The sequence below is a fragment of the Neolamprologus brichardi genome, chromosome 12 (assembly GCF_056152115.1).
Source record: "Neolamprologus brichardi isolate AB-2024 chromosome 12, ASM5615211v1, whole genome shotgun sequence".
Lineage (NCBI taxonomy): Eukaryota > Metazoa > Chordata > Actinopteri > Cichliformes > Cichlidae > Neolamprologus > Neolamprologus brichardi.
This window is the reverse complement of record NC_142115.1, coordinates 37,038,565-37,059,348: the sequence shown is the minus strand read 5'-3', so window position 1 is coordinate 37,059,348 and position 20,784 is coordinate 37,038,565. Positions and strand designations below refer to the sequence as shown.

At 40.0% G+C, this 20,784-nt stretch overlaps 2 non-coding genes and 1 pseudogene across 3 annotated transcripts; 2 read left to right on the top strand and 1 right to left on the bottom strand.

Moving 5' to 3' along the window:
• Nucleotides 1-702: 702 nt before the first annotated feature.
• Nucleotides 703-774, top strand: trnac-gca (transfer RNA cysteine (anticodon GCA)). The gene has a single exon. It is a non-coding gene; the product is annotated as a tRNA-Cys (tRNA).
• Nucleotides 775-7,606: 6,832 nt separating this feature from the next.
• LOC148100348 (GTPase IMAP family member 8-like) lies at nt 7,607-12,816 on the bottom strand (annotated as a pseudogene). The gene is made up of 3 exons (XR_015719874.1): nt 12,604-12,816; nt 10,516-11,667; nt 7,607-10,426 (listed from the first exon to the last, which is right to left on the bottom strand). The product of XR_015719874.1 is annotated as a GTPase IMAP family member 8-like (transcript).
• Nucleotides 12,817-16,809: 3,993 nt separating this feature from the next.
• Nucleotides 16,810-16,881, top strand: trnac-gca (transfer RNA cysteine (anticodon GCA)). Its single transcript has one exon. It is a non-coding gene; the product is annotated as a tRNA-Cys (tRNA).
• Nucleotides 16,882-20,784: the final 3,903 nt, after the last annotated feature.

Below are 20,784 nucleotides of genomic sequence, written 5' to 3'. Positions count from 1 at the left end.
GTGCAGAGACAATGTCACAGTGGGATATTTGTGTAGTGCAGCCTTAAAGTTATAGTTTGGACTCTTGGTGGTGATCAGTCGCTCGTTTCAGAAATGTCCTGAACTATTATCATTGATTCTGAGGTTTCTGGAGGCTCTTTGTTCAAACATTTCTGGGTTGTTGGCCAAAAATGGCAACAACTGTTTCATTTGTACATATTTTATTATTTCATCTTAAAGAAAATCAGCATTACGTAAAAAGCATGTGGACAGGGGTCGATTCAAATCGGTACAAAAAATATCAGCTTTGATTTAGAAAAGCAGCTTTCAAGACACGCCGCCAACTCACCGAGGTTTATCCACCAGGATCAAAACAAGAACGAGCCAATCACAGAGCAGAAAGAACAAAGTGACCACGTGCAAATTCTGCTTCAAAGTTATTTTCACTTTAAGATTTTGGTCATTTTGTTTTACTGAGTTTAAACCGTTCTGGTGTTTCTGACCATGAGCTGACGGCTACATGTTTGTGTTCAACAACTCGTACCTGCTGGAATTTTCCAGCTTTGGGAGATGAACACAATAAATGAAGAGACCTTCATTACCCAGGTTAATATGATCAAGGGCCAGCTGACTGACCTGAGCTCTGTTTTTACTGCACTGTTCAGACAGAGGCCTGATTCTGCCTGAAAGCACAAGCGGGGGGGGGGGGTGTGTAGCTCAGAGGGGGGTGTACCTCAGTGGTAGAGCATTTGACTGCAACTCAAGAGGTCTCCGGTTCAAATCCGGATGCCCCCTGTACAGGCTCGGTGCTGTTTTATCTGCCCCTGCTGACAACAAGCTCTGAATCTGTGAGGAATCGACCTGTTCACACTCATATTTGATTTCTTATCACAGATGATGAAACCATGCAGCAGATCCTGTAGCTGCTGCTTCACACTGTTGCTTAGTTAGCTTTCACCTGCTGTCTGCTGTTGAGCTGCTCTTTCTGTTAACAGTTACTGTTGCTGTGGTAACCATCATCTTAGGATTCATTTGCACTTTAATTTAAAAGGTCACTTACCTTCATACATTTCTGTGTTTGCAGTTATCTGCAGTTTGGTTCAATGCAGTGCAACAAGGCCCTGATGACCTGAAACCCAACATCCACACACCTCTCCCTGATGTTTAACACACTCTGATGAGTTGGAGGCTGAATGAAGCTCAGTCTGACCTTAAATAGCCTTGGCTGCTGACGTCTTCCCTGCTCCTCTCCTCCCACACAGAACCAGGTTTAGAGATGGTTTGATGAGTTCAGGCACCGACATTACTGTCATGGCTGGACCAACATCTCAGATGCTCTCCATTTTTCTCTCTAAATATTTGACCCAAGCCTGATCACCTGTGATGAAGATCTCCCTGTGAGTCCTCCTCTGTTGTTTTAGGATCCCTGGAAGTCTGTTTTAAACCTGTTGTTACTGATCTTGGTTTTAAGTTGGACAGTGATTTTAAATTGGACAACCAAATCAGAGCAGTGGTGAAGTCCAGTTTTTATCATTTAAGGCGACTGGCAAGAACAGTGGCGGAGCGGGGGGGGGGGTGGCTTACTGGCTTACCCAGGTTGTTTTTTCAGAAGCCCGGGGTCTTTTGGAGTGTAATTATTTCATAGTTAGATTCCTGGCTGCCAACTGTATAAAACAAAAACTACACACAATATTCGAAGCACATAGTTCACACTGTGGGAATTTACGACTGTGCGTAAATCCCCCCTAATATTGGTATGATCCATTGACTGTAGAAAACATGGACGACGCGACAGCTCCCCAAAAATGAAGCCAAAACGTCTCTATCGCCCCCTGGTGTCTGGCTGCAGTATAGGTCATAAACCCCGCCTCCTCCATGTTAGCGGATGGGACTGGGGTCAGACTAAAATAAATTAATTCTCCTCAGATAATTTTTTTCCAAAGATTCTTTCTTTTGTTATCAATAGTTCCCATCACGCTGATTGATGTCCAAGGGGTCTCCTTTCCCATAAGTTTGATTCTAATTCCTACCGCGGTGATGTTAAATTGGGGTGAAACGTCATCATAGCAGCTTTGACTGACAGCTGCAGTCACGGAGAAACTTGCGTATCTCTGTTCGGGAATAGCAGATAGAGCGCAGGCTCTGAGAGGACGCCCAGCGTTTACACTACGAAAACACGACCGAGTGTTTTAACCTGACAGCCTGAGTTGTTCTTCAGTAAACTGGACTACCCGACAGAAGGACCCGAGGCCCCGCTGCACTTTTTCGGTAAGTTAAATGTGTTTGTAAGCTAATCCGTAACTACCGTCCTTAGCTCGCTCCTGAGACCTAGCTAGCTAAGATGAGCACTCGGCTGTCAGGGTTCGTTTAGCTAATCTGTGCAGGTGAATGAATTTACTAAAGAAATCAAGAGAAACGCTCCGGGCTGCTCAGTCACTAATTACTGTTACTGTACTTTTATTACAAGTATTATACTGTAAAAGCAACAGGCTGCACCCTGCTGCAGCTCCTGTGCAGAGCTGAATATTAAATATGTGCAAACAACAGCATGTTTTCAGTCTCTTGCCACATCTGTAAAGACAGTAACATTTTTTTAAAAGCTTGTACTTTAGTAACTCCTCATTAATCAGGAACTATGGATTAAAGTACTGTAGTGTACTGTAATACTGAAAATAATGTAAGAGAAGAACTTCAGATCCTGAGTGTGTGAGGACAGAAGAATCAGCTTTATTTCAATTTTGAGGGATAAAATTTATATCTGAGTTTGATGGTTCTGTTGTCTTTGTGATTATGTAACCGGTGTGATTCTGCGTTGTCTGATAACAAAGGTAAAAGAAAGAAAGGCCTCCAAGTAAATAATTTGCCCACTCCAGCTCCTCTCCCACAGGGGAATTGTAGAAAAGGGCTGGCATTTATTTGTACATTAAACATAAAGTATGGATTTACACGTAACATATTTGACATAAGATAAAACAAAAACAACAACACAAAATCCGACATACCTGATAACAAAGGTAAAAGAAAGAAAGGCCTCCAAGTAAATAATTTGCCCACTCCAGCTCCTACGACCAAATACAAACAGTGGGGAAGAGGGTTAGCTCAACCCACCACAACTTCCAAGCTAGCAAGGAGTATATATTCATGCTAGCATTTATGGTGCCTAAAACCCATTTATGATACATACATACTACACACTTATAACATCTAACAAAAAACAGGCTTAATAATGACAATAATTGAACTAAAATCACAATCAGAAACATGCAGGTGGCTAAATATGCATTATATGAGCGTTTTACAGTGTTGGGAAGAAATGACACCCACCTCTCCCACAGGGGAATTGTAGAAAAGGGGAGAGGCAAATGGGGTACACTGTATTTATAGGATTGCACCAAAGAAGAAGAAGAAAAGAATGAGGAGGGGCTCTAACTGATAATGAACATAACTACAGGCTTGGAGGTCCTAAAAGTCAGGTATAAAAGGAATGGTTTGGGGGTTTAGAACACATTTTGTGCAATTATAACACTGTGATTTATGACCCTGTTACAATTACAGGAGCTGCCCTCAGATTCAGACCTCAGCACCACCCAGTGACAGCAGACAGATCATCCAACATGTTCACATGTTAACTGCAAAATGAACTGATGGAAACAGTACAAAGGTTAAAGTACCACACGTGCTGTAGTGAAAGCTGCAGCTGTTTTATTGATAAAGTTAAAGACAAAAAAACAAAAGGATTAATCACTCATGTAACTGTGTCACTATATATCAGCATTAACAGGACCTCAGTTTGTATCTCAGACCTGCACAGCTTCCGTTTTAAACACTTGATGTACTCAGCTGCATGAAGAGCATATGAGATTTTGTCTAACACAATTAAATAAAACCCGATGAAGGTCAAAGGTCGTCACTTGTATGTTGCACTATAAACTTGTCATCTGGAATTTTTTCAGTTTTTTTTTTTTTTTTTACACATAGTGTGTTATTTACCATAAAGTGATTCAGAGTTATTCATACCAGAGTAACCAGAGAGGATCACATATTTTTAAATATATAACTTTCTACAGGACTGAATATAATATCTTTATGTAAAAGTCTGGAGCCTCTGGGGAGTATCTGAGTATTTATAACATTACACAAACCAAAGGTCTCATCACAGTGTTGATGAAATGCTGGGTTTATCCATCTCCTGGGGCGGGCCTACGGAGGAGGGCTGAAGATTTCCCTGTGAGGGAGCTGCTGGTGAAGATCATGAGTCCTGCTTGATCAATGCGATGAGCTTCAGTCTTCCTGGTGTTTCTTAAATGATGCCTCTTACAGCAGGTCAACAGAACATCTGGCACAGGACAGCTGTGATGAAAGAAAGGGAAGAAGTTTCTCCAAACCTCTGGACCCAGGAAACCCAGCTTGGTCCTGATGGTCTCCCTCACTAGTTTCTCTCCAGGGTGAATGTAGCTGTTGATATAATATGGACTCTATTATTAAATGAAAAGAACAAATTAGACTACACTACTGAAACCTCACGCTGATGTTTTTAAAGTCTCCATGTTACCAGCTGTAGAGGGCTCTGAAGATTTAAACAGTTTTAGATCCATTACACTCACGTCTTATGTTAAAATCTCAAAGGACAGCATTATATTTTTGATATTAACAGTAACTCTGGGCCTCTGTAGAGTGTGCAGCTGATCTCATCGCTGTCTAAAAATGGATTAAAAAAACCATAAGTGTTGAAGACTATTAAGAGTAGCAGGTGTGTAGCATCGCTAACTAGCTAGCAACAAGCCTCCAACACAGTGCGTATGCTAGCGGCTAATCTAACTAACGAATTAACAACAGAGTGATTTTAGAACTATAAGATGATAAACTGTGTGTCTTTTTTATAACAGTGACGTGGTTGTATTTACCTTAATTAAACGAGTCGTCAGTCGCGGTAAACCAGCAAAAAAACTCGAGCAGCCGGGCTACGTAAAAAGTGTAGGGGGGCGTGTTTGCGGTCACGTCCAGCGGGTGTGTGGGCGGGAGCGTTACACAGTCGCTCCACCTCAAGTCACTACTGCGCAGACTCTGGCTCCAAATTTGCAAGATGGCAGCCTCCACAAGCGGGGTATTTGTCGCTACCCGATCCGTACCGGAAACCCGATCGGTACCCCGCATGCGCGAAAGGTGTCTACTTCCGGTCGTAGCGTTTTACGATAGTTATGGGTCAGAGTATCGGTTAAGATGTTAAGAATAATAAGTATATCTTAAAATGTTTGCAATAATGAAGCATTTCAGTACAATGTAGACAAAAACGAAAAATAAAAAGATAGTTGCAGATCGGGACTCCCCGATCCTTACTGCGCATGTGCAAAGTCGGACCGTACAAATCGGGTCTACCCGATCCGTACCGCGCATGTGCAGATGTTTTCTTCTTCTTCTGTTCATTTAATGGCAGTGTACTCCCCAGTGTACGAGGATACTGCCACCTGCTGACCGAGCGAATGAACCCCATTGTAAAATGAATTGGCGTCATTACAAACGTGTGTTAAATTTGATTTAGTGATAGTCGAGTGTGTTTATGCTTGTCTGTGAGGAGAGGATTGACTGGAATAGTGATGATGATGTCCGCTATCACTGTCAATTGTCAGTAAACACTTAATCTGGCTGATGAATCTTCACGTGACACATTGCTAAATCAATATTATTAAGTCTGTAATTAGGCGCCATTGTTCTTATTTTACGGCGCTGTTGTTCAATCGGGGAACGCTCTCTGTTGAGGAGAAAAGCATGACTTTGTTTGTATACGGATTATCCATTGTTTAAATGTCCCGGGCAGTCGAAAAGGAGGCAGAGCTGTTGAGAAATGCTAGGAGCTAACTGGGCGCTAACCGTATCATTCAAATATATTGAATGTCGCAAAGAGAGGAAGTGACGTAAGATTTGCGCATGCGGGGTACCGATCGGGTTTCCGGTACGGATCGGGTAGTGACAGTATTTTGGCTTCATTTTTGCACAATGGTAGGAGGCGGGGTCGCGTCGTCCATGTTTTCTACAGTCAATGGTACGATCCGAGCTCAGACACTAAGCGGGGCGGGGCAGCTGCTGCCTGTGAGTGCGCTGTTGGAGAAACGGAGCGAGGCAGACAGAGGAGAACTGAAGTTTGACCAGGTATCAAAGCAAATCATTCATACTGTACAAATAATGTAAATATGACGGTGAATCACGAAAGATTGATGTCAAACTGATCACTTGACCCATATTACATTACTTGCTCTTCAAGTGAATCAACAAATGGGGAAATGAAAAGCCGAACAACAACAATGCTGTTTTTTTAGAGTCTCAGCTTACATGTGTGTTTATTTCATATTTTCAGTTGTTTCCCTCCACGGCTAAATAAATCAGTAATGCACTGATATACAAGAATGGACATAAGGAGCGTCTTTCAAAGAAAAAACTCAGGTAGATGTTATTTCATATATTATGCTTTGTATGTTGTTCAGTATATCTCTGTGCAAAACAAGAGGAACTTCAATACACAGCAGTATATTCACAGTTTAAACCAGATATTTACATACACTTTATGGAAAACACAAGAACATTTTTTTACTGTACAACATCAATTTAGAGTAAACTTGTTTTGTTTTGGATAAATAAATATTGAAATATCTTTTGAATTAGTTAAATGTCAGAATAAAGAGAACAAGAGCAGGTGAGACACACATGTTAGTCAAATGGTCATTTACCAAAAGTATCACTGTATCACAGGTCCTCATGTATCTTGTACCTAGTGTTTCTTTTTAGGTTTGTTATTTTTCAAGTTATATATTTATTAAGTTATTTAGCTTTGTTTGCACAACAAGGCTAAATAATTATATAAACCTTTCTCAATCTAAATAGTGGACTTTGGTAGAATTAAAAAGTAAGTGTAGTGCAGGTCTATGATGATTTTTAGTGCTACTATCATCTAGTTCTGATTCTTGTTCTGTCTTGGTTAAGTCCTCAGTAGTCCTGATTTTGAACTGTTGTAGTCCTGTTTTAATTCCGGATCAGTTCTTGGTCTGGTTGAATTGGGGTTTAGTCCTCGTGTCTTGATACAGCCCTGACTTTGTTCTGCCTTGCTGCTTAATTAAAAAACTAGTTTAAGGTGTCCTGCAGATGTGATATATATTTTTACCTATATGAAGTCATTCTTTTTTTAACAAAACTCAAAACAGAGCCTATTAATCTTGCAGTCATTTCTAAACCACTGGCTGCCTGTGTCTTTTAAAGTTAATTTTAAAATTCTCATGTTTGTTTTTAAATGCCTTCACAGTCTTGCCCCGCCTTACCTCTCTGAGCTTCTTCATCCCCACATACCCTGTCCGTCTCTCAGGTCAGCTGACCAGCTGCTCCTGGAGGAAGCTCAGAGGGGGCGGGGCCTTCTCTATTGTGGCTCCTAAATTATGGAATAATTTGCCTGTGCATGTTAGAGAGGCCCCTTCACTGTCCACTTTCAAATCACGTCTTAAAAGCCACTTTTATTCTTTGGCTTTTAACCTCAGTGAGACTTAGTTTCTCTTTTAATTGAAGTAGTTATTTAATTAATGATTTCACTCTTCTTTTATTTGGTTTTTATGTAATTTGTTTTACAGTTCCAATGTACAGCACTTTGTGTCAGCTGTGGTTGTTTTAAAGTGCTTTATAAATAAAGGTGATGATGATGATGATGATGATGAAGACAGGCAAATACAAACAACAGGCAGTTCTCAGTGATTTTATAATAAAACCTGATTACACAAAATGTACAAAACACAACCAAAACAAATAAACACCATGGAAAACAGTTACTCTCAAGAAAATACAAGAAATCAAATCACACATTATCCAGATTTTTACCAATCATTAGAGAAAACAAATCAAAAAAGACTAGAATGACTGATTCAACTTACAGGTCAGTACAGAGCAAAACTAACACAACTGAAATGAACATCCTGGTACTTAAAGAGCTCAGCCCAGGAAAAACTCTTTGATCCATAACTTCAAAAAAAAAAAGACAAGAATAAAGGTACCTGATCACCAAATGTGTGTCGTCTTTCTTTGTGATAAAACATCCCAAACCACCCACCCACACACACACAGACAGACACACAATAACATTTGAATGACAAAACTGTTCTGTTCTTTACATATTTGAATATAAATATGTACATTTGTTTATTTTATTTATTTATTTTTGAATGAACGTGAAGTGCATAAGATGCCAATAAACACCAAACTAAAACCAGTTGATGTGAATCTTCATCCATCTTTTCTCCTCTGCTTATCCTAATCAGGGGGTGGAGCCTATCCCAGCTATCATAGAGAGGCGGGGTACACCCTGGACAGGTCAGTCTGTCGCAGGGTAACATGGAGAGACAGACAACCATTCACACTCACACCTATGGGTTATTTAGAATCACCAATTAACCCCACTAACTGCATGTGTTTGGACTGTGGGAGGAAAAACCCACTGACAGGAAAAACATGCAAACTCCACACACTCCAGGTCAGGGAGTCAAACTCGCAACCTTGTGATGCTGAACCTGGAAAAACACTGACCATAGCTTCCACTCTGCCAGGTGGGAGATTAATGAGCTGAGACAGGAGACTACATGCTGGTTCCACGTGGGTCTTTTAGTAACTAATACCTATTCAATGTGAGGAGTTAGTTTAACCAGTCAGAAGCTTTGGTAATGTTGGGATAGTGACTTGTGGTTTAATGGTGAGACTGGAGTCCGACACTGTGTTTAAGGCAGGTTAGACGACACCCAGTCAGAATTATTTGCTGTTGTGAGGAAATCCCAAACACAGAACAACAAATCGGTGCTTCTTTAACGTTTTTTCCCAGAACAAATGAAAGAAAAACAACTGAAATCATTCATTTCTCGTCATAAAATGCTGCAGGCTTACACGTCACTGACCTCCTTACTTAAGATTTTTTGCATCAATTCACTTAATTGTTGTTCATGTTCTTCCTGTAGTTCGTCCTTGTCCTCCTCAGTTTTTGCATTTCTGATTTGTTTTTCATGTTTTTCCACTAGAGTCTTGATCTTTCTCAGGTTTTCGCTCTTCTTGGTCACACGTTTCACTAAGTCGTTCATTTCCTTCACGTGTTCTTCCCGCTGAGCATTTAATTCATCCATGTGTTTCTTTTGGGATTCGTTGAACTCTTCTGCTTTCTGTCTGGCTTTTCTTTCATAGCTCTTCTTTAGGTCCTCCAGTATTTTCTGATGATTGTTCTCTGTTATTTCCATTTCTCTTCTTATTTGTTCCTCATGTAATTTGTTGTTTTCATATTTTATTTTTTCTTGTTTGTAACTTTCCAGCAGTTTGTCTATTCTTTCTTCCTCCTCCTGTCGTCTCTTTTCATCTTCTTGTCTTTGTTTCTCTCGCTCTTCTCTTCGTTCTTTCTCCCAGGCTTCTTGTTTTCGTTGCATCTCGTCTCTGGTCTCTTCCAGCTGTCTGTCGACACTTTCCTTTGCCTCTTTTTCCAAATGAATTTGTCTGTCCAACTTTTCAAGTTCTTCTTTGAATTGTTGTCGATATCTTTCTTCTCCAGTGTCCTTTTCCTCCTTTTCTCTCATTTCTTCTTCTTTTTTCTTCTTCTCTTGTTCTTCCTTAATTTTGTTCTTCATTTCCTCGAGTTCTTCAGCTTTCTGTTTTCTCTCCTTTTCTATTTTCTCTCTCTCTTCTGCCATTCTTCTTTTCATTGCTTTCATTTCTTGCTCATGTTTTCTTTCAATCTCTTCCTTTTCCTTCTGCATCTCTTCTTCCTTCTCCTTCAGGATCCTCAGCGTTTCCTTCTTTATTGCTGCTTCAGCCTCTTGCAGCATCTCATTGGTGTAGAAGCTTCCTCCATTGTTCTTCACCATGGTGTCAATTTTTTTTATCAGCTCACTGACTTGTGTGCGGTTTTGTTTGTCAGAGTTATTGAACACATGGTATCTTCCTCCACAGTTAGAGATCAGCTTCTTAAAGGAATCATGACATTTGTTCTTGATGTAATCATCAATAGACTCTCCGTGACGCTCCAGATCGTCTCCTCTGGTGAAAAGGATGATGGTGAACTTTTCTGAGTTCTTCCCAAAGAATCTTTTAGTGAGCTTGATCGTTTCTCTCTCCTCTGCTGTGAATCTACCAACCTGTATCACCACCAAGAAGACATGTGGTCCTGGAGCCAGCTGGCTGATACATTTGACCAACTCCTCCCGAACTTCTTCATTGGTCAGAGCTGCGTCAAACAGACCAGGAGTGTCGACCACAACAACAGGACGACCGTCCACCTCACCGTGTGCCTTCTTACAATAATGTGTGACTGATATATGGCTTGATGCAGCTGTAAACTCGTCTCTTCCTAAAATGGTGTTTCCTGTAGAGCTCTTTCCACAGCCAGTCTTCCCAAGCAGCACAATCCTGAGACAGTCTGAGTCTTTTCCTTCAACTTCACCACCTAAAACATGAAAACAATCAGAGTTAACACTTGTATACTGGATTAAAACTCTGGGTTATTTGAAAATATCAACAATGTAAACTACTTACCAGTGACAAGTTTTAAGACTTTCTCCACTTGTGCGTGTAAAAATGTTGTAGTTGTATAACAGCACAGTTTTCCTGTAGGCTGACTAATTTTATCCACAATCTCAAACATCTCTGGGATCTGCTGTTTGTCCTTGATGTTGAGAACAACAGATCTTCCTCCACAGCTCTCACAGAGCTCCTGGATGTCCTTGTCTTCCTTTAGAAAGCTTAAAACAGCTGGATCTGTAGGATCTGAGTCCACAGTGAACAGAATCATGGTGAAGTTATTGACTCGAGAGCTGAATGTGTCCTGGATGGTCTCTAACTCTCCCTTGTCTTCATCAGTGAGGGGAGCCACAGGTAGGACCAGGATGAAGGCATGGACACCCTCAGGATCACAGAGGGAGATACACCTGAGTGATTCCTCCATCACTGCCTCCTGAGGTTCTCCATACAAGGCAGGCAGCTCCACCAGGGAAACCCAACGTCCACACACCTCTCCCTGATGTTTAACACACTCTGATGAGTTGGAGGCTGAATGAAGCTCAGTCTGACCTAAAATGGCCTTGGCTGCTGACGTCTTCCCTGCTCCTCTCCTCCCACACAGAACCAGGTTCAGAGCAGACCTGGGTTTTATCGTCTCTTCAGTAAAAGTGAGGAAGCTTTCTTTGTTTTCTTGCAGCATGTCTTCAATCTTCTCCATTAACACTTTGTGCTCATTGGTAAACATGTTGTAGTGTCTTCCATCACAGTCCTGAAGGATCTTGTTCACAGAGACGCTTGTTTCTTTCCACTGATGTCTGTACGTGCTGATGATCATCGAGTGTTTAAAGGAATCTTCTCCAAACAAACTCAGGATGAACTTCAGAGTTTTTCTGTTCTCCTCAGTGAAATCAGAAGGTTTGACCAACAGCAGCAGAACGTTTGGTCCAGGAGGACAGAGACTCACACAGCTCTTCATCTCCTCTCTCACTCTCTCCACAGACAGACTGAACATGTTGGGAGTTTTCACCACTGTTACTGGTTTTTCTTTCCACGCTCCACCAGCAAACTCACACTTCGTGTTTAGAGAAAACTTTTTGAAAAGAAAGGAATTTTTCTTTGTGATGAAGTTTCCAAGTGTCGTCTTTTCTTCCTCACTTTTCCCAAACAGCACAATCCTGAGTCCACGAGCTGCAAAACAAGAAATGAAAGTAATTGATTGATCTATACATAAAAATACAATCATAAATATTTTACTTCATTTTGAATTTTTTTATTTAGGGACTATTTACTTATACTTGGTTCCCAATAGTTTCTATTGGTTTGTTAACCTCTGTGGTCAAATCTTCTGTTTTCTATTCACATGCTTTGACTTGGACAATATCACAACATACACTAATATACTAATGTATGCATGCAGCTACATGAATTTATATTTATTTTTACTGTTTTAATTCTCTGTCAGTGACACGTGGACGAACCAACACTGATAGCAAAATCATCACATTTGTATTTGTGACGTCTTCATTTTAAAAGGATGTAACAGAGTGTAGCAGTCAGTGTTTAACATGAAGGAAACCAGATGATGGAAAAAACAACCACAACTTCAGTCGTTTTTCAGAGCTCTGAATGTATTTCTCTCACAGATACAAAAAAGTCAACACTCTCACCAGCAGCAAATCCCAGCCCACGAAAAACCCACCGATAACATTTAAGAGATTGACCCCCACACACTCCAGCAACAAGTAAACGTATACAGTGAAATACTGCACTTGAACACATCCCACATACGTGTGACTGCAAAACAAACCTCAGTTAAATAATATACAAACTAAATCAAATCAAGCTGAAGATGCAGCCTGCTCCCTGAATATTTGAAATACATGAAAGTATTATAATTATTTAAAATAATTGTTAGAATTCTAATTCTACCCTTTTCAAGCAGCACTTTTGTTGACACTTTATTTAACATTTCCACATTTTAGTGAGTAAGTCAGTGTGTCTGTAATGCTGTGGCCTAACACGATTATCGAGATTAACCGTGGTATAAATACATGTGATCACAATCTTTCTCTGATCAGAAAAATCTGCTGTTATAATATTTTTATAATGTTTTCCTGAACTCACCAGCAGCTCGAGCAGGATCCATGTTTGCAGGCACTGACGTCTGATGTTTCAGGGTTTGATGAAAACCATCTGCTCCAGTTTCAGATAAATCACAGCTCACATGTTCTCCATTGTTCTCTTTCACAATCTGACCAAAACGTGTCCACAGTTCCAGAGGTTCAAGGTTCTTCTGCTTCACATATCTGTATCTACACATTTTGATGATTTCCTTTATTGGGGGATCTTCCATATAACTTTCACTGGAAGCTAATTGTTCCTTTGCAGGTGTTGATATCAGGACCAGTGAGTGTTCAAATGACTGATCACCAAAGTCTTCCAGGACTGTTTGTAGCCTCAGTCTTTGCTCCTCAGTGAAGTCTTCAGGCTGTAGAAGCAGCAGGAACACATGAGGTCCAGGATCAGAGAGCCTCACACAGGTTTCTATCAACTCTGTCAGTTTGTCCTCAGAGATGTTTGGATGCAGCAGATCTGGAGTGTTGATCAGAACGATTTCTTTCCACCTGCATCGCCCGCTGACCCTCACACAGCAGTCTGGTTCCTCAGTGCTGAACACGGCCCCTCCCAGTATGAAGTTCCCCACGTCTCTCCTCTGAGACCAGCTGTTCCCCAGCAGGACAACCCTCAGCTCAGACACTGGCATCAAAACACAACGACAACAGGAAGTCAACAAAAACAGCCAGGGTCACTCTAAGATGTTTATTGTCTTAAAATCATGTTTGCTGATCATCAGAGAGGAAACATATGATAAATATTTTGAGGAATCTTCTCCAGAAAAACATTAATACCCATAAAATATACATTAATTTGCAAATGTTAAAAAACAGTCATTCATCAACAAATACATCATGCTATTTCCAAAAAACAGTTTTGATAGTTCGAGAAAGAAACCCTGCAATATTATTTGTGTTTTGAACGAAAAATGTGATTTAATTTAGGTTCAACAACATTTTTCAGTTTTGTCATTTCCAAATGAAACAGACACTGCTCGACCAAAACAAACTCACACCTGGATTAAACCAACAGGTTCCACTGCAAAATGTCATGCCAACTATGTGTATACAGTATAATTCATTACATGCAAACTCCATGTGCTTCACATAAAAGATGAAGACATAAAGACCCATATAAATCAACAGTGCTTTGAGGCAATTAAAAATTTATGTATAATTAACGTTAACATTCAAACACACAATAGAAAGAAACTCGTGGAATTGGCACTAAACATCTGTGTAACTCTAAGAAAAACACTGATCAGTGAAATTAATCTGCATAAAATGTTTCAGTTTGATTGGGAGCAGAAACAGAGGAAAAGTGATGCATACATCATGTCTAGTTATCAGGATGTGACCTGTAGTGTAGTGTTGTTTTTTTTAATAACAGTTTTTTTGGCCTTTTTCAGCTTTATTTGATAGATGCGATGAAGAAAGGACAGAGACAGAGGGGCAGACATGCGGCAAAGGGCCACGGGTTGGACTAGAACCCAGGCCGGCTGCTCTCGGCCGTTTGGTTCATGGTCGCCCACTCAACGCACTGAGCCAAACCAGCGCCTGAGATTCTGTCGTGTTATGTCATCCAAAACAAAGATGACAGCTGACTGAATATACTGGATTGTCAAGTTTTTTCCATCAGTGGATATTTTCTGACTCAGATTGTGAAATCAGGGATCATGAAACATTTTCACACATGGATTGGCCCCAGAGTCAAGACATTAACCACACTGAGAATCTTTGGGAGGTGCTGTTAGACTTTCCCATCAGCGAGATGCACAACTGGGGCAGGGATAGCTCAGTAGGTAGAGGGGTCGGCCCATGATCGGAAGGCTGGGGTTCAAATCCACTGAGGCACCATTGAGCAAGGTACTGTCCCTACACACAGCTCCCTGGGTGCCTGCTTAGTGGCTGCCCACTGCTTCACTCAGTGAATGGATCAAATACAGAGAGAAAAAAAGTAATTTCCCCACGGGGATCAATAAAGTATACATTATTATTATTATTAAACTGGACGAAAAACTGTGGATGGAAATAATACTGGGATGTTGCATAAGGTTATATAAATAGAAATAATATCACAATGAATATGTACCATATCAAAGTTAGTCCAAAGAAATATTACAGTGTGACCTTTTTGGCCAAACAGTTTATATTTGAGTCACGATTAACTTACTGTTGGGGGGAATAAGCTCATAGCTGCTTGTTCGCTGCTGAGGCACCTCTGTGAATATAAAAAGAAAAAAACAGTTACACAAAAACCTTAACTGTGTCAAATTCCCACAGTGATGAAATGTCTTTGTTGACGGTGAAAGAGAAAGTGGGAAAAACCAGTTTCCAACATATAATGTTGCAGCAAATATACAGGAAGAGAATGTTTTTATCCAAGCGTCTGTTGCACTGAAACTTATGATCTGTTAAATGTTACTAATAATATAAGAGTGTGATGAGTGCTGATGATAAACTCTTTACTTTACAATATAAAGCACATTAACTGTTGTTGTGATTTAATGGTATAAAAATAAAATTAAAAATGATAAAACATGAACTGAAATATTGAAACATGGCAACAAAAAGCCTCAAAGATATCAGATCAGAGATGATCAGCAACAACATCCCAGAAATGTCAAACCTGTCCAGGTTTAAAACAAAAACACTCACAGAAATGCTGACTGTCAGTGAAACAATAAATAAATGAATAAATGAAGATTCAAACTCAAAGAACAAACGGGATAATTAAGAAGATCAAATCTCATCACATTTAAAACAGTTTCAGTTCGACCACAACAGTAAAAGAGGAAAAGAGAAACACGTAAAAAGATAAAATGAGTGATTAGAGCAAGGACAGAAGGAAGTCGTTTTATCCACGAGGACATCGAGCACTTGTGAAATGTTAAACATGGAGCTTCCTGTTTACTTTATAATAAACTTGTTAGTTATCTTAGCTAAATTTTATTTTCATAAATGCAAATACAGTAACAAAAAACCTAATTTTAAACATTACTATAATGATGTTTTGTGTTACATAAAATTGATTAGCGGATCACTTAACAAAAAGGCTATGAAAACTATTACTATTTGTAGTAATTACAAATTATTTGAATGTTTGTAATTCTTTATATTACACCCCCTGGCATATGTTAATTTTGTTCTGATTGTATACATGTTCTGTATACTGTTTCTTAATAAAGTTTTATATTTATAAAAAAAAAAACCCAAAAAAACCAACATGGAGCTTCCTGCATAAACACACCTGAGTAGCTCTCTGCTGAAGGCCGCCCAAATTCAACATGGCGGATGAGCAATGATTACGAATATGACGGTTAACACGAACAAACAACCAACCAAACAAACAAACAAACAAACAAACAAACACTGACGTTATCTAACTGTGTACCATCAGAGTCAGACTGGGATCGCTCTGAAATCAAACAGTGATAATAAAAAGCTTTCTGCGGTCAGTCTGTTCACTTCCGTCTGTTTCCGCGTCAGCAGCTGAAACTGTCAGCGAGTTTCTACATTTCTGTCAGTTTATTAAAAGAAACATCAGAAAACTGCGTCTTGCTCAGTTACTGTGATAAAAACCAGCTGACAGTGTGATCAGCCGATACTCACCCATCGATCCGGATCGATCAAAATAATCCTTTTAACGTGTTAGAGTCACCGGATCAGTGTTGATCCATCGATATCAGCACAGCCGCTTCATGCAGAAACTTCTTAACGATTTACATTTAAACGTGTTTCTAATCAGATTATTTGTTCTGCTCAGAGTTGAAATTGAACGTAAAAAACAACTGAAACACTTCAGTCTGCGCGAGAGGCGGAGCACCGAGGACTGACCCAGCCCAGATCTCACCTCAGTTTCAGTTTTATTTGTCATATGCAAGTTAGCACAGGATCAACATCGCAATGAAATGTATTTGACGAGCAGAAGACAGTCACTCAGCAGCATGGTACAGTAGAAACAAATAAAATAAAATAATAAAAATAAATAGAAAAATAGTAAAGAGCAAAATATTAATAAGATGTAGTATATATATATATATATATATATATATATATATATATATATATATATATATATATATATATTTTTTTTTTTTTTTTTTTTAGATGTTCTGACTCTGGCTGATATCTAAAACCTGATTCTGCCACTTTTTTTTTTTTATTCAGATTTTGTGTCACATGTTGTGCAGCTGATGATTAAATTCCACCACATGGGGGTGTAGCTCAGTGGCAGAGCATTTGACTGCAGATCAAGAGGTCTCTGGTTCAATTCCAGATGCCCCCTGTGGGGGGCTCAGTGTGCCCTTCAGTCTCTGCTGTAGAGATGATCGTTGGTACTTTCATCTATTGTCTCAATATACAAATCTATGAAATGAGGAGTGTGTGCTGCAGCTTCCCAGAACCCAAAGTGCTGATCTTCACTCAGTAAAGGAATTTTCAGCATTCTGTAACAACAGCCGAGCAGAATTATGAAGACTGTGATAAACAACATTTCTAACATGTTTCCTGTTTCACTGCACAATAACAGACAAGCTGTTTTCATCACACAGCCAGAAACAGCAGGAACATTATTAGAGTTTGTTACAGAGGCGTCACCTTTACTGTAACAGGCTCACAGGAGTCACAGATGTCAGACTGAACTGCAACATAATCGACTTTTACAGTTTTTAGGAGATGAGTTTTGTTACTGTCACTTGAGTTTGGTCTGTTTGGAGGTCACAGCTGAATCGGTGAGCTTCACAGAGCTGTCTGCCTTCAGACTCGACAGTTTCCTGGATATGAAAAAAACCAGAAGAAGAAGAAAGTCAGGTGACATAATACACTTAAAGCTAAAAAAGGGAAACCTCCAGAGCAGCAATGTCAAACTGCTTTAGTGGCCACCTCTCTCCATCACTGAGCCAGTCTCAACTTTTAAAAACATGTTTTTAATAACTAGTTTACTTTGATGCTGCTGAGGCTTCACTGACAGGTGGATGCTGACACATGTGTCCAGTCGCCCTGCTACGCCTCCATGGTTGTGCCATTTGGAACAATCTGCTTTTCTGTAATATTTATCAGTGTGATACTCAGATTACGTGTTTCTGTTTGTTATACAGTTTATGGATGCAGTTTGCTGTGGGGAGAAGAAAAGTCAGCACAACAACCTCTCATTGCTTTAACACAGCGAAGGCTACGACACAAACACTGAGGCTCTGTCCCTCTTTCACATACAGTCTATGAACTGAACTACTTAAATAGGAGGATGTTGTCTACCTGATATCTAAACTGATGAAGGAATGGAGAGTTTAAATGTTAGTTGTAAACAGCTATATCATATAATAAACACAGCTGTAGCTGTGATCAGACATTATGGTGGCCCCTAGAGACAAAGCACGTACAAATTCCAAAACACAACGGAAGTGCTCCAGGACGCTAGGGGCAGTGTTGAGCTCGATTTGCAAAATAAACGGCAAGTTTGTCTGTATGGGACGGTCTAGTCTCCGTCGCGCTTCCCAGGTTGCCTAGCAACCATGATACTAACCGCTGGAAACGTGTCATACAAGTTTTTTTTGACAGAAATGAAGGAAAACATATTTTGTTCATTTGTTTGTTTGTTTCTACAAGAGCTTTGTGTGATTTGATAAGTATCTGAGGTTGAGACCACAGGACAGTAAAACATGATTTTTGGGCTTCATTTCTGTACTGAACAGTCATTTAAGATTAGTTAGTAAATAACAATTAGCTAATGCTGTTCATGAGACTAAAGTCATATCACTGTGGTAATGTAAATATAATATGGCCAATATTATAGTTATTATATTAATCATTATTAGCTATTACAGCAGTAAACATGAACTCTGTGTCAAATACTGAGCCTCAGTACAGATTCAAGTTGCAGTTATTTATATGTCTTATCACCTTAAATCTTCACTCAAAGACAAGTATCTTTGACAGTGCATATATAGGTGTATCATATATAAGAGAGAAATGTTGTTCCTTCAGTATGTTGGCATTACTAATTTTGGCTCATTGCTTACATACGTGTGTAAAAAGAAATTATATGAGCTGTGATAACTGTTTCTGATAAAATGAAGAGTAGACTGGTATATGAAATATTCCTTTATTGGGTGAGAAAATCAGACCATGTCATAACTGCTTTAAGTCACACAGAATAGATATCAGAGCCTTAAACAGGCTGACGTCTGCTAAATGGGTCAAACTGGGCAGAAAGTCTACAAACACATAACATCCTTATAGAATATGATGTAACACTATAGATCAACTTAGCTCAGAATATATAAAGCATATAAACAATTACAGCAATATGATGCAACAAACACAGCAGTGCTACTAATCCAAAATACTCAAAGCTTCATAGAACTGAAACAAACATTTATTTTTAGCTCCATTCTGCTGCTGATACAGACTTTAGGTTTCTGAACATTAAACTTGTTGCTGCCTTTCATAGTGTGTAACTTGAAGGCCCTGAGTACTTTCTCCCAAACTGCAAACACTGGATGATAACATTATTTGAACATTACCTAATAAGACTGATTCAGGACAGACAATTAGTGATGTTAAACTTTCCTAGCAGTCCTTCACAAACAGGAACAGTCTGTCTATTCTCTCCATCTGTCAGCTGCTGCTGGCTCTTCCTCCTCCTCTTCCTCACACACTGCTGAGTTTGTGCTGGTGGATCATCAGGGGTGCAAAGCCTCACAGATGATGTGCAGCAGTATGTCCCTCAGTCTGTCCTCACTCTGGACACTTGCAGTCGTCACACATGGAAATCAAATGTGTGATAAGTTGCAGGATTCAAACACAAGTGTAACTTATAAACACACATTCATACTTTTATTCCACAATCAGAGAGAAAGAAACAGAGAGAGAGTGCAGGACAGACACACAGGTGACAGTCTCAGGTGTTTAAACTGCTACAAACAGGAGGATTTAGTGTTCGTGTTATTACGAGTGCTAAACAAGAAGAGTTCCCAGATGTTACAGTGGACACATGTGTGACTCCTGTGATTAAAGCATCTTTCTTTCAGCTTAACGAGTGAACCGTCAGCTCGTTCAAACACACGTTAAAGTCCGTTTGGCTCGACACCACCGAACAGAGGCAGCAATATAACATAGCTAACATTAACAGTGCTGTGAATCCTGCTTGTGCCGTGATATTCAGGACTGCAAACCGAGCAGCATCACTGACTTTCAGCTTGTTGTGTTTGTGGATATATGACTGACTTTAATTATCCACAAAATCATCACATTCTCTGTAAGATTAAAGTCAACTATTGAACGGCGTATATTTTGGAGTAAGGGCTTTAAAACCAAGTTAGTACAAACGTCACTAATGTCACACAACTTTCCCGACATGTGGCCAACTGTAATGTTTTAATGTTCTTCATTATAAAAAACATTTGCGCATAAATAAGTGACATAATATTCAGTACTTACTTCTGAAAGTTTACTCTTTGGCGGCTCTGCTTCCGCCGTTTTTTTTCGGCAAAATTATCCACACCCACCGCCGCGCTATGAAATCTGGGATATGTTGGGCCACGAAGGCTACACCGACCCATCCTTAAAATTCAGGGAAATGAAGGACGCATTTGAGGGCCGCATTTCGAGCAGCCTTCGAATTGGGACAGGCTTCATTGCGTCGCTGTGACGTAATCGGCCTTAAAATGCGGCCTTTAAGGCTGCAGACCCCAAATCCGGTCATTGGTACTTCCTGGCTTGTGTAGTTACTGGGTAACAAAATCTCAAGACAGCCCCGAGCGTCCTGGAGCACTTCCGTTGTGTTTTGGGGTTTGCAAGTGTTTTGTCTCTAGGGGCCACCGTACGTTCCCGGCTTGTAACCAGCGCGCTCTGCCGTCAAGGGTGAGCATTGGTTAATGGTCATCATGTGACTGATGTAAGTCAGATCCTTTTATTTTGCAACATTGTCATTAATAGTTAAATGTTATTATTGAGAGGCACAAGCAGGACTCCACATGCACACACATTAAAAAAAATTAAAATGCCTCAGCAAAAAGGCACTTGGTGCACCAATCAGGAAAGGGGCAGATGCTCATGACGTGTTCAATATATAGGGCTTTGGAGTTGACGTCACGCCGCAGTGCATTGTGGGATTGCGGCGCCATGTCAGAAGGCCACAAATCAAAACAAACACACTGTGTTGGAAGCAGGACTGCCAGAACCATGCTTA